Source organism: Schistocerca americana, chromosome 3, assembly GCF_021461395.2.
Source record: "Schistocerca americana isolate TAMUIC-IGC-003095 chromosome 3, iqSchAmer2.1, whole genome shotgun sequence".
In the NCBI taxonomy this organism is placed as follows: Eukaryota; Metazoa; Arthropoda; class Insecta; order Orthoptera; family Acrididae; genus Schistocerca; species Schistocerca americana.
In genome coordinates, this window is record NC_060121.1 from 451932524 (window position 1) to 451956110 (window position 23587).

The window sequence follows — 23587 nt, forward strand, 5'->3', positions numbered from 1 at the left end:
TAGAGTAAAAAATTTGCCATGCGAAACAAGAAAATGAATAAAATGAATCTTGAATCGAATAAGAGCGTAGTATTATTGACCGTTGCATTTCAACTAAGCTGCGTACCGAGCCTGGAAGTTTCTCAACCAGTTTAGAAGAATATTATGCTGGTTCTCGATCAGCACGATATAAAACTAATACGAAAGCTTGTTCAACAGTCTACATATCCACCCACGTCGACATACCACAATACGTCTTGCGGTACGTAGTGGAGGGTACTTTTTGCACCACAGCCACTGCCTCTCCCCTCTCCTTTTTTCTGTTCCATTGACAAAACGTACGTGAAAGAAATGATCGTCGGTAAAGCCCCGTACTGCAGCGTGGTATGGGATCTGTATCAGTTAAGAAGCTTGAACGGTTTTGACAAGGCGAGTTTGGAATTTATTTATTTATTTATTTATTTATTTATTGTTCCGTGGGACCACATTTAGGAGAAGTCTCCATGGTCATGGAACGAGTCAATACATGAAATTATAACACGATTGTAGAAACAGATAAAATGAAACAAGTCGTTAGTTTAAATAAAGAAAATCAAGAATGTAACACTGGAATTTGCTTAATTTTTTATCTCTTCCAGGAGCTCCTCGACAGAATAGAAGGAGTGAGCCATGAGGAAACTCTTCAGTTTAGACTTAAAAGTGTTTGGGCTACTGCTAAGATTTTTGAGTTCTTGTGGTAGCTTATTGAAAATGGATGCAGCAGAATACTGCACTCCTTTCTGCACAAGAGTCAAGGAAGTGCATTCCACATGCAGATTTGATTTCTGCCTAGTATTAACTGAGTGAAAGCTGCTAACTCTTGGGAATAAACTAATATTGCTAACAACAAACGACATTAAAGAAAATACATACTGTGAGGGCAATGTCAAAATTCCCAGACTATTGAATAGGGGTCGACAAGAGGTTTTCGAACTTACACCATACATAGCTCGAACAGCCCGTTTTTGAGCCAAAAATACCCTTTTTGAATCAGAAGAATTACCCCAAAAAATAATACCATATGACATAAGCGTATGAAAATATGCGAAGTATACTACTTTTCGTGTTGAAATGTCACTTATTTCAGATACTGTTCTAATGGTAAATAAAGCGGCATTTAGTTTCTGAACAAGATCCTGAACATGGGCTTTCCACAACAGCTTACTATCTATCCGTACGCCTAGGAACTTGAACTGTTCCGTCTCGCTTATAACATGCCCATTCTGTCTGATTAAAATGTCAGTTCTTGTTGAATTGTGGGTTAGAAACTGTAAAAACTGAGTCTTACTGTGATTTAGCATCAAATTATTTTCCACAAGCCACGAACTTACTTCATGAACTACATTATTTGATAATGTTTCAATATTACACACAAGATCTTTCACTACCAAGGTGGTGTCATCAGCAAACAGAAATATTTTTGAATCACCTGTAATACTAGAAGGCATATCATTTACATAAATAAGGAACAGCAGTGGCCCCAGCACCGACCCTTGGGGAACGCCCCATTTAACAGTGCCCCATTGGGACTGAACATCATTACCACTCTCAATATTGCGGAGGATTACCTTCTGCTTTCTGTTCTTAAAGTAGGAGGCGAACCAATTGTAAGCTACTCCCCTTACTCCATAATGTTCCAACTTCTGCAGTAATATTTTGTGGTCAACACAGTCAAAAGCCTTCGTTAAATCAAAGAAAACACCTAACGTTCTCAACCTTTTATTTAATCCGTCCAAAACCTCACAGAGAAAAGAGAATATAGCATTTTCAGTTGTTAAGCCATTTCTAAAACCAAACTGTACATTTGACAGCAAATTATGTGAATTTAAATGCTGCAGTAACCTTGTATATACAAGCCTCTCGATAACTTTAGCAAACACCGATGGCATAGAAATAGGTCTATAATTGTCAACATTATCCCTGTCTCCCTTTTTATAAAGTGGCTTCACTACCGAGTACTTTAATCGGTCAGGAAACCGACCACTGCTCAAGGAAAAGTTACAGATATGGCTAAGTACTGAGCTAATATACGTGGAACAATACTTCAGTATTCTGCTAGATACCCCGTCATATCCATGAGAGTTCTTGGTCTTTAGTGATTTAATTATTAACTCAATCTCCCTCTTGTCAGTATCATGGAGGAGCATTTCAGGTAACAGTCTCGGAACACTTTTTTCTAAGAGCGCTATATGATTCCCTGTTGGGACTAGGTTTCTATTTAGTTCACCTGCTATATTCAGAAAGTGATTATTAAGTACTGTACATATATGCGACTTATCAGCAACACGGACATCCCCACTACGCACTGATTCTATATCCTCGACCTGTCTCTGCAGACCAGCCACTTCCTTTACGACTGACCATATGGTTTTAATTTTATCCTGAGACTTAGCTATTCTATCTGCATACCACATACTTTTTGCCTTCCTAATAACTTTTTTAAGCACCTTACAATACTGTTTGTAATGGGCTGCTGCATTTAGATTTTGACTGTTTCTAACGTTTTGATATAATTGCCACTTTGTTCTACAAGATATTCTTATCCCTTTAGTCAGCCACCCAGGCTGCCTGTTTGTGCTAGTACCCTGTTTTAAACGTTCTAACGGAAAGCAACTTTCAAAGAGCACGAGAAAAGTCTTGAGTAAAGCATTATATTTATCGTCTACTGTATCAGCACTATAAACATCTTGCCAATCTTGTTCCTTGATAAGGTTTACAAAAGTCTGTACAGCAACTGGATCAGCTTTCCTAAAAAGTTGGTAACTATATTTAACATGTGTTGAAGCACAAAAATCTTTTAGACTTAAAATTTGTGCATCATGATCTGAAAGTCCATTCACTTTTTTGCTAACAGAATGCCCTTCTAATAATGACGAATGAACAAAAATATTGTCTATGGTTGTTCTACTGTTCCCTTGCACTCTCGTTGGAAAGAATACGGTTTGCATAAGATTATATGAATTAAGGAGGTCTACCAGCATCCTTTTCCTTGCACAATCACTTATACAATTAATATTGAAGTCACCACATATAACTAACTTTTTGTATTTCCTATAAAGTGAACCAAGAACCTCCTCTAGCTTTAGCAAAAATGTTGTGAAATCGGAGTCTGGGGATCTATAAATAACAACAGTAAGAAGTTTAGCTCCACTAAATTTAACCACACCTGCACAACATTCAAACACCTTTTCAGTGCAGTACTTTGAAACATCAATTGACTCAAATGGGATACCGTTTTTCACATACATGGCTACTCCCCCACACCGCAAAGAGCTCCTAGAAAAGCTGCCAGCCAACCTGTATCCTGGTAAAGGAAGCCTCTGAATTATCTCCTTATTTAAGAAGTGTTCAGATATACCAATAATTTCAGAGTCAACATCTATAAGCAGTTCACTAACTTTATCTCGAATACCTTGTATATTTTGATGAAATATACTAATTCCCTCATTAATCGGATACCCAAGCTTTGTAGAAAGTGGTTTCTTTGTTAGAGAGACTTCCCTTAAGCAGGAATACCTATCAGCTGACTTCAATCTAAAAAAGGTACAGCTCTAACACCCACAACTACCGGAATTTTCCCATGAGTGATCCCACCACCCCCACCTATACTGTCACCTATAAGTTTTGCCAACCTCCCCTTCCCATACCTGTTGAGGTGCAGGCCATGTCTAGTGTCGTTTTGAATATATCGAAGTGCGTGTTCGATAGGGCAGAAATTACATTCTTGGGATACTTTATTTCCTCTGAGAGCTCACGCTCGCTGCCAGAAAAGATAGAGGCTATCCCCAGCATAGCTCGATCAGAAATGGCCATGGAATTTCGCCGGTTCTTAGGGGTCCTCAACTTTTATCGTTGCCACTTGCCCCATGCAGCAGGGATCTAAAAACTCTTAACAGCGAAGCGAAGCATCTACATCTACATCATATTCCGCAAGCCACCTAATGATCTGTAGCGGAGGGTACTTTTTGTACCACTAACTAAGCCCTCCAACCCTGTTCCACTCGCGAATAGCGTGTGGGAAGAATGACAGTCGGTAAGCCTCAGTATTGGCTCTAATTTCTCGAATTTTCTCCTTTTGTGAGACGTATGTAGGGGAAAGTAATATGTTGTCTGACTCTTCCCGGAAAGTGCTCTCTCGGAATTTCAATAGTAAGTCCCTCTGTGATGTACACTCGACAGCAAAAAAAAGTGGGTCACCCCTGAATTCCAACGTGTAGGCTGCACCTGAATGTATGCAACCAACACAGCATGTCTGTGTTGCATATAGTCGCAACCCTCCACAGTACAGTCGTTGTAAGATACACAATGGGTATCGCTAGAGACTACTAGGGAACACCGGTCTTCATGACAGTCCGTCCAGATGTAAAGTAACACCATAGAGAACACTAGTCTGTCCAGATGTAAAGTAACACCACGATAGTACAGAAGAGATCAGACAGTCCTTATCATTTGTAAACTAAACTTAATTACAATAAGCGACATTTCAAATGTTATGGGACAACTAGTTTTGTCACATAAATCGTTCAGTAATCCTTAGGCACAATCGAATATTTGAGACCGTATATGGATTTTCTAAAGTTGTATGGCAATTGGAAACAAGTTCTTTGCTGTCTAAAAGGTTTACCCAACACATGCTGAACGTCGTTCAACGTTCAACGGGGAGTGGTTTCGCATCAACTTTATGTAATACTAAGCAGTTAACGTGATTAACGGCGACAACCACTCTACGGAAATCCCAACATTAACAGCGAATCACAAGTAATATCATTGTTCACATTACTCATCAACAGTTACTTGTACACGAAGTTGTACTTTAAATGACATGACCAACGTCTTCGTTCTGGATCCGGGTGCAAACCCAGAACGTAAAGCCATTGTTAACCAAGCAAAGCTTTGCGCCTTATCGAGACTCGATCACTAGGCAGAAAGAGACGTCAAATATTGACGTTTGCACTAGTATAAGTTATCAATTCTCATCTTGAACGTAGCCCGCATCTCGTGGTCGTGCGGTAGCGTTCTCGCTTCCCATGCGCGGGTTCCCGGGTTCGATTCCCGGCGGGGTCAGGGATTTTCTCTGCCTCGTGATGGCTGGGTGTTGTGTGCTGTCCTTAGGTTAGTTAGGTTTAAGTAGTTCTAAGTTCTAGGGGACTGATGACCATAGATGTTAAGTCCCATAGTGCTCAGAGCCCTTTGAACCATTTTCAACTTGAACGTAAATGACGATAGTGTTTGTACGAAAGCAGGAACCCTAACATGACAATTACCTTCTTGGTAATTAACCTCGAAAGACGTTGTATAGTGTTGCATTGTCAACTAATAAAGGATGCACATGTTTAAAATTGAAATGCAATCATGTAATGCTGGGGACAAGGATGCGAACCCAGCACCTAATCGGATTGTTGAATAAGTACGTAAAATGAGGATGTAGATATCACAGTTTGTCACCAGTAGTGGTGTTGGAACCTTAAATGACGACTGAAGTTGTATTACCTGACTGGGATTCAAACGCGGCGCCTACCGCCGTCGTTGTCTAACCAGGAACAGACGAGAAATATCCAATGTTGGTCCACCATCAGCGACATGTGCGCACGTTTAACTAGAAATAAGGTGACGAAAACGTCTATGCTGACTGAGAGTCGAACGCCGCACACATGGTTATGAAGACACGTTAGTAATCAACTTCATATTCAGTAGTAGCTAGGAGTAGTATGTTTAGTTGCAAACGTTAAGGCCTTCCTCATCCCTAGTAACGTGTTGCCTAATATCTGTGATATGATGTTAATTTACAAGTGGATTGACTGCCGTAAAGAGCAATGTTCTCTAGTAGTTGTGTGTCATTGAGATGTAAATGAAGTGCCTCAGTGTCCGCAGCTCGTGCTCGTGCGGTAGCGTTCTCGCTTCTCGCGCCCGGGGTCCCAGGTTCGGTTCCCGGCGGGGGTCAGGGATTTTCTCTGCCTCGTGATGGCTGGGTGTTGTGTGCTGTCCTTAGGTTAGTTAGTTTTAAGTAGTTCTAAGTTCTAGGGGACTGGTGACCATAGATGTTGAGTCCCAAAGTGCTCAGAGCCATTTTTGAATTGCCTCAGCAGAAAGTAATTTCCGTCGTGCAGCACGTATTGTTTCAGAGACACTGAGTACATGTTGTAAGTGCACAAAAAGTGTATTATCTACTAAGTATATACTATTATTTGGAGAAGCTGCCGCCAAACCTGTTTACTTTTACATTTCGCTTAGTTGTGGTTGAATACAGATTTTCTTAAGGCTACATCTAATGCACAGCGCTTACAAGAGAGTATAGTTTCCTGCGTCATGCTATTGCTAGCTAGGTGAAATATTTTGTGGTAGCTATGTTTAAAATGAATTTATTTTTGAAAGTATTGTTCTTCAAATATTTGAATAAATCGTCAACTGTAGGTGTGCTTGCACATGTTATAGCATAATAGCTGTAGCTGCGTTAGTTTGTACTACAGACTTGGGTAGGTTAGGTGTAACTTTTGATCCTTCAAGGGGTGATCGTGGCCATGCGGCCCGGATCTGTACTAGCTTCGGCTCGCGAGCTACGGGCCAGCCAGGCTGGCCGAGGCGAGACGCAAGTGAGCGAGCTGGCGGTGGCGTTGGTGGGCCAACAGCCCGGGACGAGCGAGCACGGCTGCGCCGCATGCCTCTGCCTCTGCCGCTCCGTTTGTAAATATGTTTACCTCCTCTCCTGGAATCAGTATAAGAGCGGCAAGCAGAAATACACATCAGGCTGTCTGCCGTAATGGCTCACTGGGAGAGGTCTATTCGAGGTAGAGTCAAAAAATGGTTCAAATGTCTCCGAGCACTATGGGACTTTTAACATCTGAGGTCATCAGTCCCCTAGCACTTAGAACCACTTAAACCTAACTAACCTAAGGACATCACACACATCCATGCCCGAGGCAGGATTCGAACCTGCGACCGTAGCTGTCGCGCGGTTCCAGACTGAAGCGCCTAGAACCGCTCGGTCACTCCGGCCGGCCGAGGTAGAGTCGTCGCTCTCATTGAGGAAGGAGGATGTTCCATCAGAGAAGCTGGCAGACGGTATGGCGTACCATATACCACTGCAACGAGGTGGTGGAGGATCTGCCTAGAAAGAGGCACCACCAACAGGGCTCCTGGCTCGGGCAGGAAGAGAGTGATCTCACAGCAGGAAGAAAGGGACCTAGTGTCTTGGAGCAGAGAAAATCCCTTTCTGAACGCGAAGCAATTGCAGCGGGAGACCAACTTCCCCGGCTCCAGTGACACGATTCGCTGAAGGCTGAGGGACGCTGGACTGCATGCACGACGATCCGCCGTGAAACAAGAGCTCAGCGAAGACAACGTTTTATACCGGCTAGGATTTGCGGAGCTCCATCCGAGGGCGTCGTGGGACAACGTCATTTTCACTGATGAGAAGGTGTTTTCCACCAATAACGACGGTCCACGAATAGTTTACAGGCCGCAAGGGACTCGCCATCGGCGCGAATATGTAACCACGACGAGAAGAAGTGACCGGCTATCTGTTACCTGCTGGGGTTGGAATTCTGCGAGAGGGGCGGGAATTCTTCACAGGATAGAAGGAAATCTGGACAGCGCGCAGTATGCCCACATATTGGAAAATGTGATGCTTCCCTCAGTGCGAATGCTGTGCGCAGAAGGGGACGTCACATTGGAAGAGGACCATTCTCCCATTCACAACTCTGCATTTGTTCAGCAGCGGCTCTGCATGATTGGCTTCAACGTCATGGACTGGCCGCTATGGGCGGCTGATATGAACTCCATGGAAAACATGTGGGCTGAGGTCGCCAGAACATTAACAGAGAACTGGCCACGAAACCAACCAACTACTGCGGACTTTCTTTGGGACTGCGTCCTGGAAGCCTGGGAGGAAGTTACTTCTTCAGGCTGTTACGTCCGACGGCTTATACATTCTATCCCAAGACGCGTGATAGAAGTACAAAATAATGAAGGATTCTGGATAAAATACTAGAGTTCTTAAAATGTTTTGTTATGTCTTCTTTTTTGTCATTTTTCCTCATTGGGATCTAGTGGAAGATCGCGTGGCAACAGAAAAGATACAATATTAATTAGCTTTCCTTTGAGTCGCCCTTTTAATTCAAGTGAGTTTCTTTTGAATATACAGTTTGTTAAGTATTTTATTTTGATTTCATTGCCGGCCGCGGTGGTCTCGCGGTTCTAGGCGCGCAGTCCGGAACCGCGCGACTGCTACGGTCGCAGGTTCGAATCCTGCCTCGGGCATGGATGTGTGTGATGTCCTTAGGTTAGTTAGGTTTAAGTAGTTCTAAGTTCTAGGGGACTGATGACCACAGCTGTTAAGTCCCATAGTGCTCAGAGCCATTTGAACCATTTTTTGATTTCATTTATACCCTGTCTACATACTTACAAACTAATCAGCATAGATGGACAGAAGATTTTGTTATTTCAAATACGTCTCTCTCTTCCCCTCCATCCATGAATACACCCTCTGTCCTCCACACAATATGCTAACGATTTCATATTATGTTTACTCGCCACGCGGGATTAGCCGAGCGGTCTTAGGCGCTGCAGTCATGGACTGTGAGGCTGGTCCCGGCGGAGGTTCGAGACCTCCCTCGGGCATGGGTGTGTATGTTTGTCCTTAGGATAATTTAGGTTAGGTAGTGTGTAAGATTAGGGACTGATGACCTTAGCAGTTAAGTCCCATAAGATTTCACACACATTTGAACATTTATGTTTACACGTTGTTAGTATCTCTTCTATTCTCTCTCACAATCTCTCTCTGACACTATCGCCGCAACTGCCCTTCTATTACTCTCCCCCAAAACTTTGTAAACAAATCTAGCGGTTTCCGGTGACGCTACATTTTGTCTTTTAATTGCTGCTGTCTTTACTCTCTATCATTCCTCTCACCACCTGTGAAACCGTATTCTTTGATCTCCCCTTCCCTGTAAACCATTCTTAGTTCTGAGAACAGTCCTTCCATATCTGTCGGTCCTAAGATAAAACGAACTGTGGCACACATCTAAGTAAGCAATACTTTGCAAGCATTTCACGCTTATATTTTGCACTTCTGCACTTCTATCCATTCCCAGATCCCGCCCTCCTTCCTGTTACGCATCCCTTGACATCTGCATCTACATCTAAATGAATACTCTGCAATTCATAATTATGTGCTTGGCAGGGGGTTCTGTGGTCTGGTGGATTAATCTTGTATTGATGTGTAAAACGTGTAGGTTCACATCTCACGTCAGGCGTAGATTTTTAACACACACAAGTAGCTCTCCTTCACCCCTAGTAACGCCAAGTGCAGAACGCCAGTAAGCTCCGTAGTTCAATATCCGCAGTGAAGATAACATCCCTTCGCCGCCGATTGGGCATTCGTTTGAGCTGTGACAGATGGAGAAACGCCGGGAGGCAGAGATTCTGTCACCAGCAAGCCGTCGTAAACTAGAAAACATTTTTCATTTAATGAACCAATGACCATGTAAGTTCACAAGGCTCTTACTTTATTTGAAACTGAGACGTTGAAAATTGTGGTGCTGGACTGGGATTCGAATTTGATTTCACTGTGTTCCCCAAGATTGCAAACTCTTCTAGGCCTCCTCGAAAGGCGCCTATCTGGTTTCGCATTCTGATCAGCACCAAATATTCATTATCTCATTTCCAGCCCTAGCATGTGCGCTCCGAACTACTGGTGAAAAATAGTTGTATTTTCAACGTCTCTTCGTGCGTTGTCAGCTGTAACGTGTTCGTTTCAACTCACAGCCACATGATGAGCTTTTTATCACAACATTATAAGATCAAACGCTTCCTTACATCTTTTCAAGTTCAAACATTCCTCTCCATCCTACTGGTGGGTTTGACGTTGTGTTCGTTGTGATAATTAACGACGACATGTTGTGGATTCAACTTCTAGTCAGCAGAGTATTTTCCATCACATCATTGAAAGCACAAACATGCCATTCCTAGCTATTACTGGAAAAGAATACGATAGTTAAAGTTTCTTCATGACCACGTGTGCGGGGTTTGAATTCCATTCAGCACAGAACTTTTCGTCGCCTGAAGTCTAGCTAAACATGCGCCCATCTCGCTACTGGTGAACCAACAATAGCTATTTATCGTCTGTTCCTGGCTAGAAAACGATGGTGCTAGATGCTGGGTTCGAATCCCATTCAGGCAAAAACAGTTCTATCGTCAATTAAGGTTCCAGCATTTCGATATTGGTGAAAACATTTGATATTTAAATTCTGATTTTATGTACAGTCGTGCTCAAAAGTATCCGAACGACCTGAATTGCATTTCACCTGATTCCCATGCGACCTACATAACGCAGCTGTCTAGCAGGTCCTCTAATCGCTCCTTGGTACAGTCGTTTGACTATTGAAAATGGTCCAACAAATCACCACTAGAAAACACTACTCTGTATCGCAATAACTCAAGAACTAAAGTAATACACGATACTACAAATATCAGGGAACACCTCATCACAGATAAGACTGTCCTTAAAGCTTGTAAGCTCACATTTATTGCAACAAATGTAATACCTGAAATGTTAGCACTCTCATGATTTCCTCTTCAAAGTAACATACCATACTTGTTATTTAAAACAAAATGTCATTAGAAAATTTACTTTATTCACGATCACCTAGTTGAGAATATGTATGAACTTCAAATGATACGACGAACCGCCTCGTTCTGCATATGGATTCAAACCAGGTCATGTAGGCTAGGCCCTGGGGACCGTGCGGTTCTAGGCACTTCAGTCCGGAAACGCGTCACTGTTACGGTCGCAGGTTCGAATCCTGCCTCGGGCATGGATGTGTGTGATGTCCTTAGGTTAGTTAGGTTTAAGTAGTTCTAGGTTCTAGGGGACTGATGACCTCAGATGTCGAGTCCCATAGTGCTCAGAGCCTAAGAACCAATCATGCAGGCTAAGATTTCGTGGCTGACGGAAATTTAACAGTCATTCCAGACTAGACATAAAGAGAGTGATATACCTCATTTTTGGACAGTATCAGTTAGCAAATATCAACTTTAAATTACATAACGTAACATTTTTAACGGACGCGAATTCCTACCCAGCATCTGTTGTCCCTGTTAACGAACTACGAGAGATGTTAAATACTGTTTCTTCACAAGTAACTTACTTGAAATGCAGTGAGGTAAAGCTTTGTGTTGGACAGGGATTCGAACCGAGAACCTAATTGGATTGTTTTCGAAGCACAATCAACTTTGACATATCGGATTTTCTCGGCAGTAGCTAGATGTATTAAATGAAGTCACGAGACGAAACATTAATTTTTCCTTCCCAGGACTCCAACCCGGCACGTATCGCTGTTATATTCTAAGGAACGTTAAGTATGGGTTTGTTATACCAGCAGCGACATGTGAGCATGTTTGAACTAGAAATAATATGACGAAGTGTTCAGTGCTGACTGAGAATCGAACCCCAAACATACCGTTGTTGACTACATACAAAGAGACGACACTTACCGAATTTTTCTCCACCAGCAGCTCGGAATAACATCCATTAACTTACAGTGATCTCACAAATAGTTCTGTGTCTCACTGGGAGTCAAAAACGTTAGATATCGTTACTGTTGACAACGACTGAAAATACATAAAAAAAAATTATTATCCACCAGCAGAAAGGTGCTCTCATGCTAGAGCTTGATAATACATAGTGAAAGTTTAGTGATGGGCCAGAATTCCAACCCATTCATGCGCAATATGTGGAGATGTTGAGGAATCTGCAGTTTTGAACAAACAACAAGTTTTTGTCGAGCTGCATTGTCACGAAGGGATCAAATTCCGCGTTAAGGGCGGTCTGAGTTACATTCCCAATTCAGAACCAATTTTATCGACATACACAAGCTCAAATAAAAGATGGAATAAGTGTCCTGTGACCATACACAGGGTTTGTTTTGTCACTAGACATAAATAACTAGTATTAGAAAGGTTACTGGTAATAGAGTTTCTACATGTCGCCACTCCTTACTTTATTGTGGTTTCACCTAACGTCTACTTGGTAGGAAAGGAATATCATGTTTAATGTGATTTTCAGACCACAATGCCATTATACCTTCTTCACTTGGCGTAGCCAAAAGAGAATAGAATCTGCCTCTTCCTATCATAAAACATAGGCAGAAGTTGGAATCGAACCGAGACTAACATCATATGAAACTATCATAAATCCAACAGACCACCAAACCCTCTTCTCTACGACTCATTCCTCTATCATAACACGGTTGCGGCACACAAGATGATAATTCTGACACACAGGCTCCCTGTAGTGGTTTGCAGGATGTTCAGTACACTCATTTACTTGGTTGACCGAACCGCCATAAACTAGCTGCCTCGGGTACCCAGTGCATACATTCGACTCTATTTTGTAATCACCAAATTTCAGTTACAGTACCAGCAAGAGAAGACGAACCGATGTGTGCCTACAGAGGGCTGGGAAGTGACCATAGCTGGCATCTCAAAGACGCGGCTGGCACGGCCTGGAATGCGTCTGATTTGCATTTCTGTAACTAGGTTTAGCGACTGGAGCGTAGTTACTAATAATAATCAGAACTGACTGTAAACTAAACATCATAAATCAGTATGTATGCATTTAAAGATGGAGCGCATGATGTGAAGTTCTGTGACGGAGATACGAAACCAACACGTAATCGGATTGTTAACTAAGTAAAATCAAATGTTATGTATTGGTTTTTCTTACCAGCTGCTAGGTGATTGAATCTGAAATAAACATACAAGGTTTTGTGCCTGAGCGACAGTCGAACTGCACACCTACCGTCCGTCTTTGTCATCCACGAATATGGCTTAAGTATCAATTGGTTACTCACCAACAGTAAGATGTGTGCGTGTCTGACCAGAAATAGCGACACCTATTGTGAATGTTAGCAACACATGAACCGACATTAAAAATGCACGTTAATTTTCACTAGCAGGCCGGTATGCACGTGATAGGTCTTGAAATGAAATTATGAATTTTTTTGTATTAAATCAGTATTCTTACCCACATACTTACCTTTCGTGTAGACCTAGAGGTGACTGCAGTCTTGGGAAAAGGAACGAAATTACTGAACTATACTGTTCCGAGAGATTCAGATCCTCGAGAGAGGAGATATGAATTCAAATCACAGTCCAGCACCAAATTTTTCTACATCTGCAGTTCAATCAAGTACAAATAATATAAGAGGCTTGTTCCTTTGAATGGCTATCCGTTCATCAAATAAAATAAAATTTCCTAGCGTTAGTAAGTTTACTGGCGACAGTATTACTATTTACCGTTTCTTCCGCCTATGTCATTTCCCAACGTAAACTGGCTCTGCCCAGTTCGTAATGAAGGAACGTGATGTTTAATGTGGATTATGAATTATAACGTCTTTCTCTTGAGGTTACCAGAGGTAAAGTAAATCTGTTTGTACCTCTTAAATGAAAATGCCTGAACCCACGCATTGCCCCTGAGATAGATCGTTCCACCAGACCACTGTGGCCACATTTCCCACCCCAAGAGTGTGCTGTAACGGATGGTGCGCTTAGCTTACAAAATTAGTCACGGTGGTAAACATGCGAGTCTATTAAATGGTTAAGTAGAAGCAATCTTCTGACACAGAGATTATGCTATTCTCATGTCAGGAGGATGTAAAGACTATTCATTTACTTGCGCCTAGAAATGGCTGTCGAATACTGCCAAACCATAAGGCAAGAGATCTAACTGCCTGCCGATATACGTCGCTGTCAGTTCTTCCATATAGTTTGGTCGACGTGACCTGTTTCAAGTTGTGTATGACAGAGAATGTTTTAGAAAACCAATTATTTTCCTTTGCAATAGACAGAAAGATTTTCATTCTAAGCTACCGAAGTTCAAAATTTTCGCAATATCAGTTCAAATTTAATATTCGCTTCTGTAATGTGGGGAAGTATTTCGCAGTTGCAAAACCCGCATCCGACCCATGACCTTACGCTTAGTCGCTGACCATAAATTCTAGCTCAGAGTGACACCAGTTTAAGTAACCTAATGTAACGAAGACTGTTTACCAGTGCTCTTTCTCACCGGAAATTACGCAATTAACCCATTGGGCTCCATCAGTACACCATAACAGTAATTTCTGTGTGTATGCAATGCATACGGATTGTAAAATTTAGTGGTGCTCTCTCTTCCACTTCTATATACAATACTCCTGATCTAAACAGGCTTTTTATGATCACAGGCCCTGGGCAGTGCAACATTATACTGACAACAGTAATGTGCTTTTACTGACAACTTCACTGTTCGTTTTACCTGATTTGTAATCTTTTAAATAAAACAACATGACCTTCCAGTGGGAGACATTTCGTTCCCCTTTTCCTTCTGTGAAATTTGTCACTAAGCTTTTTGTCTTCCAACCAGCGAAATGCGGTAGAGTACGGTTGGTAAACGATTCACAAACCACGATTTAGTGCCGTTAAGACGATTTCTTTAAACATTGTCGTAGCTGAAGGAATTTAGTTTCTTCTTAAATCGTCGTATGCAGCTACGTTCACAGATATCTCAAATAGGAAAAGCTCCTTATCCAGGTACGGAGGTTGTAAAACAAACTTCCCACAATTTGTGTCAAGTTGATCTTTTCGTCTGATAGCACTGTGTAAGTTTTTTGTCTAAGAATTATCACAAGTAGTGTTCATGTGGCTGTGGGAACCATTGGTTGATAACGAGTTTAACACCATTGGGTACAGTACTGCGAAATATTCAAAATGATTATCAACCTAAGACTTAGTTCATTCAGAAACTGTGGCGTATTTATAATATTGAAGCTAGAATGTGTATCCTTGTCTTCCTTGAGTGGGTATTGGAAGGCGTTTACACACACGTATACAATACTATGAATACTGCGAACGCTATAGTTAACGTTGCTCTCAAACTAAATTTGTTTTTTTAATTCTTCTGGGTCTTCAATGTGCAATATGTGTTGCAGATACGGTCTTAGACAAAGAAAGTGACCGGCGTGACAATCACGTAAGATGGACAATACAGTCGTGCTCCCCTCAGAATTCTATGTCCAGCAATATGCTCGGTCTGGCAACATTGAAGACTGCGGCACTTCCCAGTGGAAGTCTTGACTGCAGTCTGAGTACATCAGTCTTGACTACAACCGTAGTCTTGAGGTAAAACACGGGACTAGGTTATACGACATCTGGCAACAGAAAGCACACGTCATCAAAACTGTCACTGACCCTTTCCTCTCGGTGCTGAAGCTATGAGTTTAATTCAAGCGAATCTATAATATATTTCGCTTTCTGTCACATTGGTAATAACAGTTTGGTTCAACAATATTTGAGGGAGAGATTTCTTGGCCGACCAGCTGCGTCTGAACACCATATGCGTCTGAATTCTCTGGGACTCGTTTGCTGCCTACTGGCGGGGACTGAAGCACTGCGCTGCCTCGCCTTCTGCTGACAATGTCTGCTCCACTCCTCACTTTTGACAGTGTAAAATGGTTTAATGTTGTTTAGTGGTGATCCATACAATCTGTCTACGATTTGTGTCTCAAACACGATAGCAACGGAGGTAAGAAACCGTTTTTATTTGATGAATATTTTGTTTCACTAGTATGCAATACATCAATGTGGCACAGAATTAATTTCATTGTTCCTGATCTAGTGTGCTACAATTAAAGCGTCATATCCTGTTATTTTTCCTTTCACAGGAGATTCTTCAGATAATTTATTTTTGTCATGGATTCATATGTGTTAGTCAAGGCACAGAGAGTAAACGCAGTGTAATGCGTTTGGTTAGTTTCTTTGATTCCCTACGGTAAATGGACGCAAAACATTGTGTCAATACCTTTCAGAACATGCTCTATAGCTACTCAGGCAAATTACTTGTTTTGAGGTCCATACATTAATTAATAGAGAAGTGAACGCTGTTCAAAAGTGATATTGAAAATATTCATTTGGATTTAAGATGACAAAAGCAAGCAAAACACAAATATTTCTTGCACCATGCGCAACACACAAACGAAACCTCGCTGTTCTGACGTGTTGTCTGATATACTGCTTGGAAAACATATCTGATTCACGTTGCTAAATACAGCTCTATCATATATCAATGTGGATGTGTACCAAGCGTAGAAAAGTATATTTTGAAATACACAGAAAGACACAAAGTGGTATTCGACTGAAACATAGCCATGAACAAGATTGTAACAGGGGTCGACAGCATCGACGTCTACCACCTTGACAACTCGAACAGTGCCAGAGCTCGGCCAGTTACTCACGTTTACTGGTATCAAAGCTACAGCATGAAAACACAAAAATGTTAATAACCTGAAGATCATTAACTTTGGAACCCATACTAAAGTAAAGTAGTCATCAGTTAGAAGATTGGTTTGAACACCACAGAGCTTTAATAGGCACAGACCTGTTGGAGGTGGTATGCCGTAGCTTTCCTCTGACCTTTGAGTCGACTTGCCTATACAGTTAACAGGGGAACCTACATTTCAACGTGGCTTTCGGACCACAGTGCAACTCGGCATTTTTCACCCATTGGCGTTAAACTCGTTTTCAACCAATGGTTCCCACAGATACATGAACACTGCTTGTGATGCCTCTTAGACAAAATACTTAAGCAGTGCTATCAGACGAAAAGATCAACCTGACACAATCTGTGGGAAGTTTGTTTTACAACCTTCGTACCTGGATAAAGAGCTTTTCCTATTTGAGATATCTGTGAACGTAGATGCATAGGACGATTTAAGAAGAAACTAAATTCCTTCAGCTACGCCAACGTTTAAAGAAATCGTCTTAACGGGACTAAATGGTGGTTTGTGAAACGTTTAACAACCGTAATCTGCCGCATTTCGCTGGTTGGAAGGCAAAAAGCTTACTGACAAATTTCACAGAAGGAAAAGGGGGACGAAATGTCTCCCACTGGAGGATCATGTTGTTTTATTTAAATGATTACAAAATCACGTAAAACGAACAGCGAGGTTGTCAGTAAAAGGACATTACTGTCGTGCTTGGGTAGCTCAGCTGGTAGAGCACTTGCCCTTGAAAGGCAAAGGTCCCGAGTTCGAGTCTCGGTCCGGCACTCCGGCACTCAGTTTTAATGTGCCAGGAAGTTTCATATCAGCGCACACTCCGCTGCAGAATGAAAATCTCATTCTGGAAACATCCCCCAGGCTGTGGCTAAGCCATGTCTCCGCAATATCCTTTCTTTCAGGAGTGCTAGTTCTGCAGGGTTCGCAGGAGAGCTTCTGTAAAGTTTTGGAAGGTAGGAGACGAGATACTGGTAGAAGTAAAGCTGTGAGGACGGTGCGTGAGTCGTGCTTGGGTAGCTCAGTTGGTAGCCGGCACGGTAGCTCAGCGTGTTCGGTCAGAGGTTTATGTACCCTCTGTAACAAAATAACTGAGTTAATCGGTCATCAACGAACTTAAAAGGATGTCTTACGGCGTCCGCCCCGAGCAGACACAACGAACAAAAGCGAACAGAATGAGATTAAAAAAAACAAAAAACAAAAAAAAGGTTGGTAGAGCACTTGACCGCGAAAAGCAAAGGTCCCGAGTTCGAGTCTCGGTCCGGCACACAGTTTTAATCTGCCAGGGAGTTTCACATTACTGTTGTCAGTATAATGTTGCACTGCCCAGGGCCTCTGATGATAAAAGGCCCGTCTGGATCAGGCATATTGTATATAGAAGTGGAAGAGAGAGCACCACTAAATTTTACAATCCGTATGCATCGCATACACACAGAAATTACTGTTACAGTGTACTTATGGAGCCCAATGGGTTAATTGCGTATTTTCCGGTGAGAAATAGCACCGGCAAACAGTCTTCGCTACATTAGGTTACTTAAACTGGTGTCACTCTGAGCTAGAATTTATGGTCAGCGACTAAGCGTAAGGTCAATGGGTCGGATGCGGGTTTTGCAACTGTGAAATACTTTCCCACATTACAGAAGCGAATATTAAATTTGAACTGATATTGCGAAAATTTTGAACTTCGGTAGTTTAGAATGAAAATCTTTCTGTTTATTGCAAAGGAAGATAATTGATTTTCTACAACATTCTCTGTCATACACAACTTGAAACAGGTTACGTCGACCAAATCATATGGAAGAACTGACAGCGACGTATATCGGAAGGCAGTAAGATACCTTGCCTTTTGGTTTGGCAGTATTCGACAGCCATTTCTAGGCGCAAGTAAATGAAGAAAGACAGTGCGTTTGTGTTATCAAGTGATGTCTTTAGCAATTACTTCAGTTTTTATGTAATCTACGAGTAATTGCTGATATTTGATATCAACATGAAAAGAATAGCCGGCCGAAGTGGTCGAGCGGTTTTAGGCGCTTCAGACTGGAACCACGCGACCGCTATGGTCGCCGGTTCGAATTCTGCCTCGGGCATCGATGTGTCTGACGTCCTTATGTTATTTAGGTTTGCGTTGGTCTAAGTTCTAGGGGACTGATGACTTCAGAAGTTAAATCCTATAGTGCTCAGAGCCATGAATAGAATTCCGTACACAGGAAAAGAACCTGTTCCTGGCAACTACTTCTATAATGACCAGAAGGCAATAAATGATGTTCAAGCACATGTGTTCCAGCAGCGGTATGAAGAAAATGATAGTAATAATGACGGTAATATTCGCATTATCCTGTAACTTCGCACATCCAAGTGGATTTTCTCGAACTAAGAAATTTGCTGAGTTATTGAAAACTTCAAAATGGCTTCACATCGAGGATATGATGCCTAGAAGAGTCTTTACATCCTGCTGACATGAGAATAGCATAATCTCTGCGTCAGAAGATTGCTTCTACTTAACCATTTAATAGACTCGCATGTTTTCCTCCTTGACTAATTTTGTAAGCTAAGCATATCATCCGTTACAGCACACTCCTGGGGGCTGGGCAATGTGGCCACAATGGTCTGGTGGAACGATCTATCTCAGGTGCAATGCGTGGGTTCAGTCATTTACTTTTAAGAGACACAAACAGATTTACTTTACCTTTGGTAACCTCAAGAGAAAGACGTTATAATTCATAATCCACATTAAACATCACGTTCCTTCATTACCAACTGGGCAGAGCCAGTTTACGTTGGGAAATGACATAGGCGGAAGAAATGGTAAACAGCAATACTGTCGCCAGTAAACTTACTTACGTTAGGAAATTTTATTTCCTTTGATGAACCGATAGCCATTCAAAGGAACAGGCCTCTTATGTTATTTGTACTTGATTGAACTGAAGACGTAGAAAAATTTGGTGCTGGACTGTGATTTGAATTCATATCTCCTCTCTCGAGGATCTGAATCTCTCGGAACAGTATAGTTCAGTAATTTCGTTCCTTTTCCCAAGACTGCAGTCTCCTCTAGGTCTACACGAGAGGTAAGTATGTGGGTCCGAATACTGATCCAGTACAAAAAAATTCATAATTTCATTTCAAGACTTATCACGTGCAGACCAGCCTGCTAGTGAAAATTAACGTGCATTTTTAATGTCTGTTCATGTGTTGCCAACATTCGCAATAGGTGTCGCTATTTCTGGTCAGACACGCACACATCTTACTGTTGGTGAGTAACCAACTGATACTTAAGCCATATTCGTGGATGATAAAGAAGGACGGTAGGTGTGCAGTTCGATTGTCGCCCAGGCACAAAAATTTGTATCCTTATTTCAGATTCAAATACCTAGCAGCTGATAAGAAAAACCGATACATAACATTTGATTTTACTTAGTTAACAATCCGATTACGTGTTGGTTTCGTATCTCCATCACAGAACTTCACATCATGCCCTCCATCTTTAAACGCATACACACTTTGTTACTTCTGAATGGAGGTATATCACACATCTTTCGTGGTTGGTTAACAGAGACGAAAGGGTCTTGATAGGAGTCCCGGTTTATTACAAAAACTGTGATCTCTTATTTTCATGTTTAGATTTGGTTGTCAATATCGGCGAATATTTCGGTAATTCATGGCTCTTCATGGTTAGTCAGTAATATGATAAGATTAGATTTGATTTGATTCGATTAATATTTGTTCCATAGATCATGAGTACGAAATATCGTAATAATGTGGAACATTTGTTTACATACCAGGATGCAATTTCTTTACAACAATATTTACTCTCTCTCTCTCATTCTTTTTTATATTTCTCTCTCTCTCCCTGTCTCTCTCTTTCTCTCTCTCTCTCTCTCTCTCTCTCTCTCTCTCTCTCACACACACACACACACACACACACACACACATTGTTTTTATTTTTCTTGTTTGTTGTGCTCGACTATCTGCCAGGCACAAAAAAGTCCATGAATGAATATCTTAGTTTTGAGTACACTTACGAAAGGAATATATAAACAACTATGAGAGTTACTGATTTATGATGTTTAGTTTACAGTCAGTTCTGATTATTATTAGTAACTACGCTCCAGTCGCTAAACCTAGTTACAGAAATGCAAATCAGACGCATTCCAGGCCATGCCATCCGCGTCTTTGAGATGCCAGCTATGGTCACTTCCCAGCCCTCTGTAGGAACACATCGGTTCGTCTTCTCTTGCTGGTACTGTAACTGAAATTTGGCAACAAGGCAAGGTATGTTAGGCAACTCTGGGATCGACGAGTTACTTCCTGGTGTGCACGGAATTAAGCCTCAAAGTTCACTTGATTTTTCCTGTCATTTCCATTGAATAATCTGAGTTATTAGAGCTCGAAGTGTAACAAAAGTCTGTACATTTACGATTTTCAGCCCAGGAAGGTCGTTGCACGTGGAAATCGCAACTAATCTTGTTATTTAAATAGCGATTTACGAGTTCTAGTCACTATTGACCTCGTAATAGGAATCCCAAATGTATATCTCTTCGCAAACTCTGTGGTAACATGCTGCTCTCTAAAAAAGCGTGTGTCCTGGGTCGCGGTTCCAGTCTCGCTGACTGTTACGTTTTTATACCTTCTATGAAAGAGCTACAAGCAGTCAGATCAAACATCGATAAGGAAAACGCAAGAAAATACTTTCGGCTCATAGTGAAATGGTGAAAAACTTACAATGCTGCACAACAGGTAATGCCTCTTTCCGTTGCTGACAAGCAAATTTTGGATTTCGAGGAATACATAACTTTATTCACGAAATGCTATATTTGCATACCTCTTGAGTATGACACAGCATACCAATTAAACACAGACTCAGTCGAAATCAAAGTGAGTAGTATTTTACTAATTCGGTTCGATAGACGCACTCTTGTGTACAGATACTCAGCTTCATTAAACCAGACTTTCGTCGTAAGGTTATTGTGGGTAGTTTTATTTTATTTCTTATAATACAGTGCACAATTTTCGTAGGGATTCTTTTGTTGTTGTTTAAAAAATAGTAAATATGAGAGAGAAATTAATCATCAACGATATAAGCGAATTCTCTGACGTTAGGTATAACAGTCTGACAATGCACATGCAGTTTATTGATTACATGCATGTAGAAACCTTGTTCTGAATTAAAGCTGTCAAACAATGTTTGAAGAAGAATAAAATGCCACTACCACACAACAGCTAATGTACAAAATACTTATCTGACGTATTTTGGCACGATGCGTTCTCCCCAAACATAATACAAAAGTTTCGAGATGCATCTGCTGCCTGGCTGCTATTAAACATGAAAAGAACAAAATCTCGCAATATTTAGCCCTTTTTCCACATGCGAATATTTTGAGTTGAGAAGTGAAGATAATTATGGATTGAGAAGCGAGGGGAATTATGTTCAAAGTTCCATTAGACTAATAAATTCAGCAGACAGCAGAATTGCGTTTAAAAAAATGTAGCAGTGAATGTATTTAAACTCGCGACGTGTTGTCTACAGTGCATTATACTTACCGCTACACTACTAGCTGAACCGTAGCTACATCTGCTCAAGAAGTCAACAACAAATCCTACAGAACTTCCGCATTCCACAGTGTTGTGAGATAATGGATATGGGTGGATGTAGACTTCTGAGAGCTAGACAGTTACAGCTTTTCTTTTGCACTGAACGACGTTTTCAAAAAACAGATAGCGCAATAGAGTAGCTCAAGTGGAAAGAAACACTTCCTATTTAAATTTCTGCATCCTACACTGTTGGCAGTTCTGTGTAGGTGGCAGTTACGTGATTTAGTTTCGGTGATTAAAATAATAGAGTCGGATGTATGCACTGGGTGGTCGAGGCAGCTAGTTCATGGCGATTCGGTCAAGCAAGTTAATGAATTTACTGAACATGCTGCAAACCACCACAGGGAGCCTGTGTGTCAGAATTATCATCCAGTGTGTCGCAACGGCGTTACAACAGAAAAATGAGCCACAGAGATGCGTGTCTGGTGGACTGTTGGGTTGCTGAGAAGGTCATACACTCAAGGTCTGGGTTCAATTCCAACTTCTACCGATGATGTTTGATAGGGAGAGACAGATTCTATTCTCTTCGGGCTACGCCAAGTGAAGAAGGTATAATGGCATTGTGGTCTGAAATTCACATTAAACATAATATTCCTTCTCTACCAAGTAGACATTAGGTAGAACCACAATAAAGTCAGGAGTGGCGACATGTAGAAACTCTATCACCAGTAACTTTAATACACTACTTATTTATTTCTAGTGACGAAACAAACGCTTTGTAGGGTCACAGGACACTTATTCCATCTTTTATTTGAGCTTCTGTATGTCGATAAAATTGGTTCCGAACTGGGAATGGAACTCAGACCGCCCTTAACTCGGAATTTGTTCCCTTCGTGACAATACAGCTCGACTACAATTTGTTGTTTGTCAAAACTGTAGATTCCTCAACATATCCACATATTGCGCCTGAATGGGTTCGAATCCTGGCGCGGCACTAAAGTTTTCATTATGTATTATCAAGCTCTGGCATAAGAACACCTATCTGCTGGTGGATAATAATTTTGAATTTTTGTGTATTTTCATTCGTTGTCTACACTAAAGGTATGTGATGTTTTTGACTCCCAGTGAGACAGAGAACTATTTGCGAGATCACTGTAAGTTCAAGGATGTTAATCCGTGCTGATGGTGGAGAAAAATTCGGTAGCTGACGTTTCTTTGTGTGTACTCAACAACGATATGTGTGGGGTTCGATTACCAGTCAGCACTGAACTCTTCGCTGTATTATTTGTAGTTCAAACATGCTCGCATGTCGCTGCTGGTTAAACAAAAACATATTTAACGTTCGTTTTCTCTAGAATATAAGAGCGAAAGGTGCCGGGTTGGAGTCCTAGGCAGGAAAAAATTAATGTTTCGTCTCGTCATTTCAGTTAAAACACCTTGCTATTGCCGAGAAAGTCCTATACGTCACAGTTGATTGTGCTTCGATAACAATACGATTATGTTCTGGGTTCGAATCACTGTCCAATACAAAGCTTTACCTCACAGCATTTCAAGTAAGTTGCTTGTGAAGAAGCAATATTTAAGACCTCTCGTAGTTCGTTAACTGAGACAATTGATGCTGGGGAGGAATTCGCGACCATTAAAATGTTTACGTTATGTAATTTAAAGTTGATATTTCCTAACTGATACTGTCTAAAACCGAGGTACATCGCTCTCTGTATGCCTAGTCAGGAATG

General features: G+C 41.4%; 1 non-coding gene across 1 annotated transcript; it reads left to right on the forward strand.

Moving 5' to 3' along the window:
- The first annotated feature begins 17021 nt into the window (after positions 1 to 17021).
- Trnas-uga lies at positions 17022 to 17096 on the forward strand. The gene has a single exon. It is a non-coding gene; the product is annotated as a tRNA-Ser (tRNA).
- Positions 17097 to 23587: the final 6491 nt, after the last annotated feature.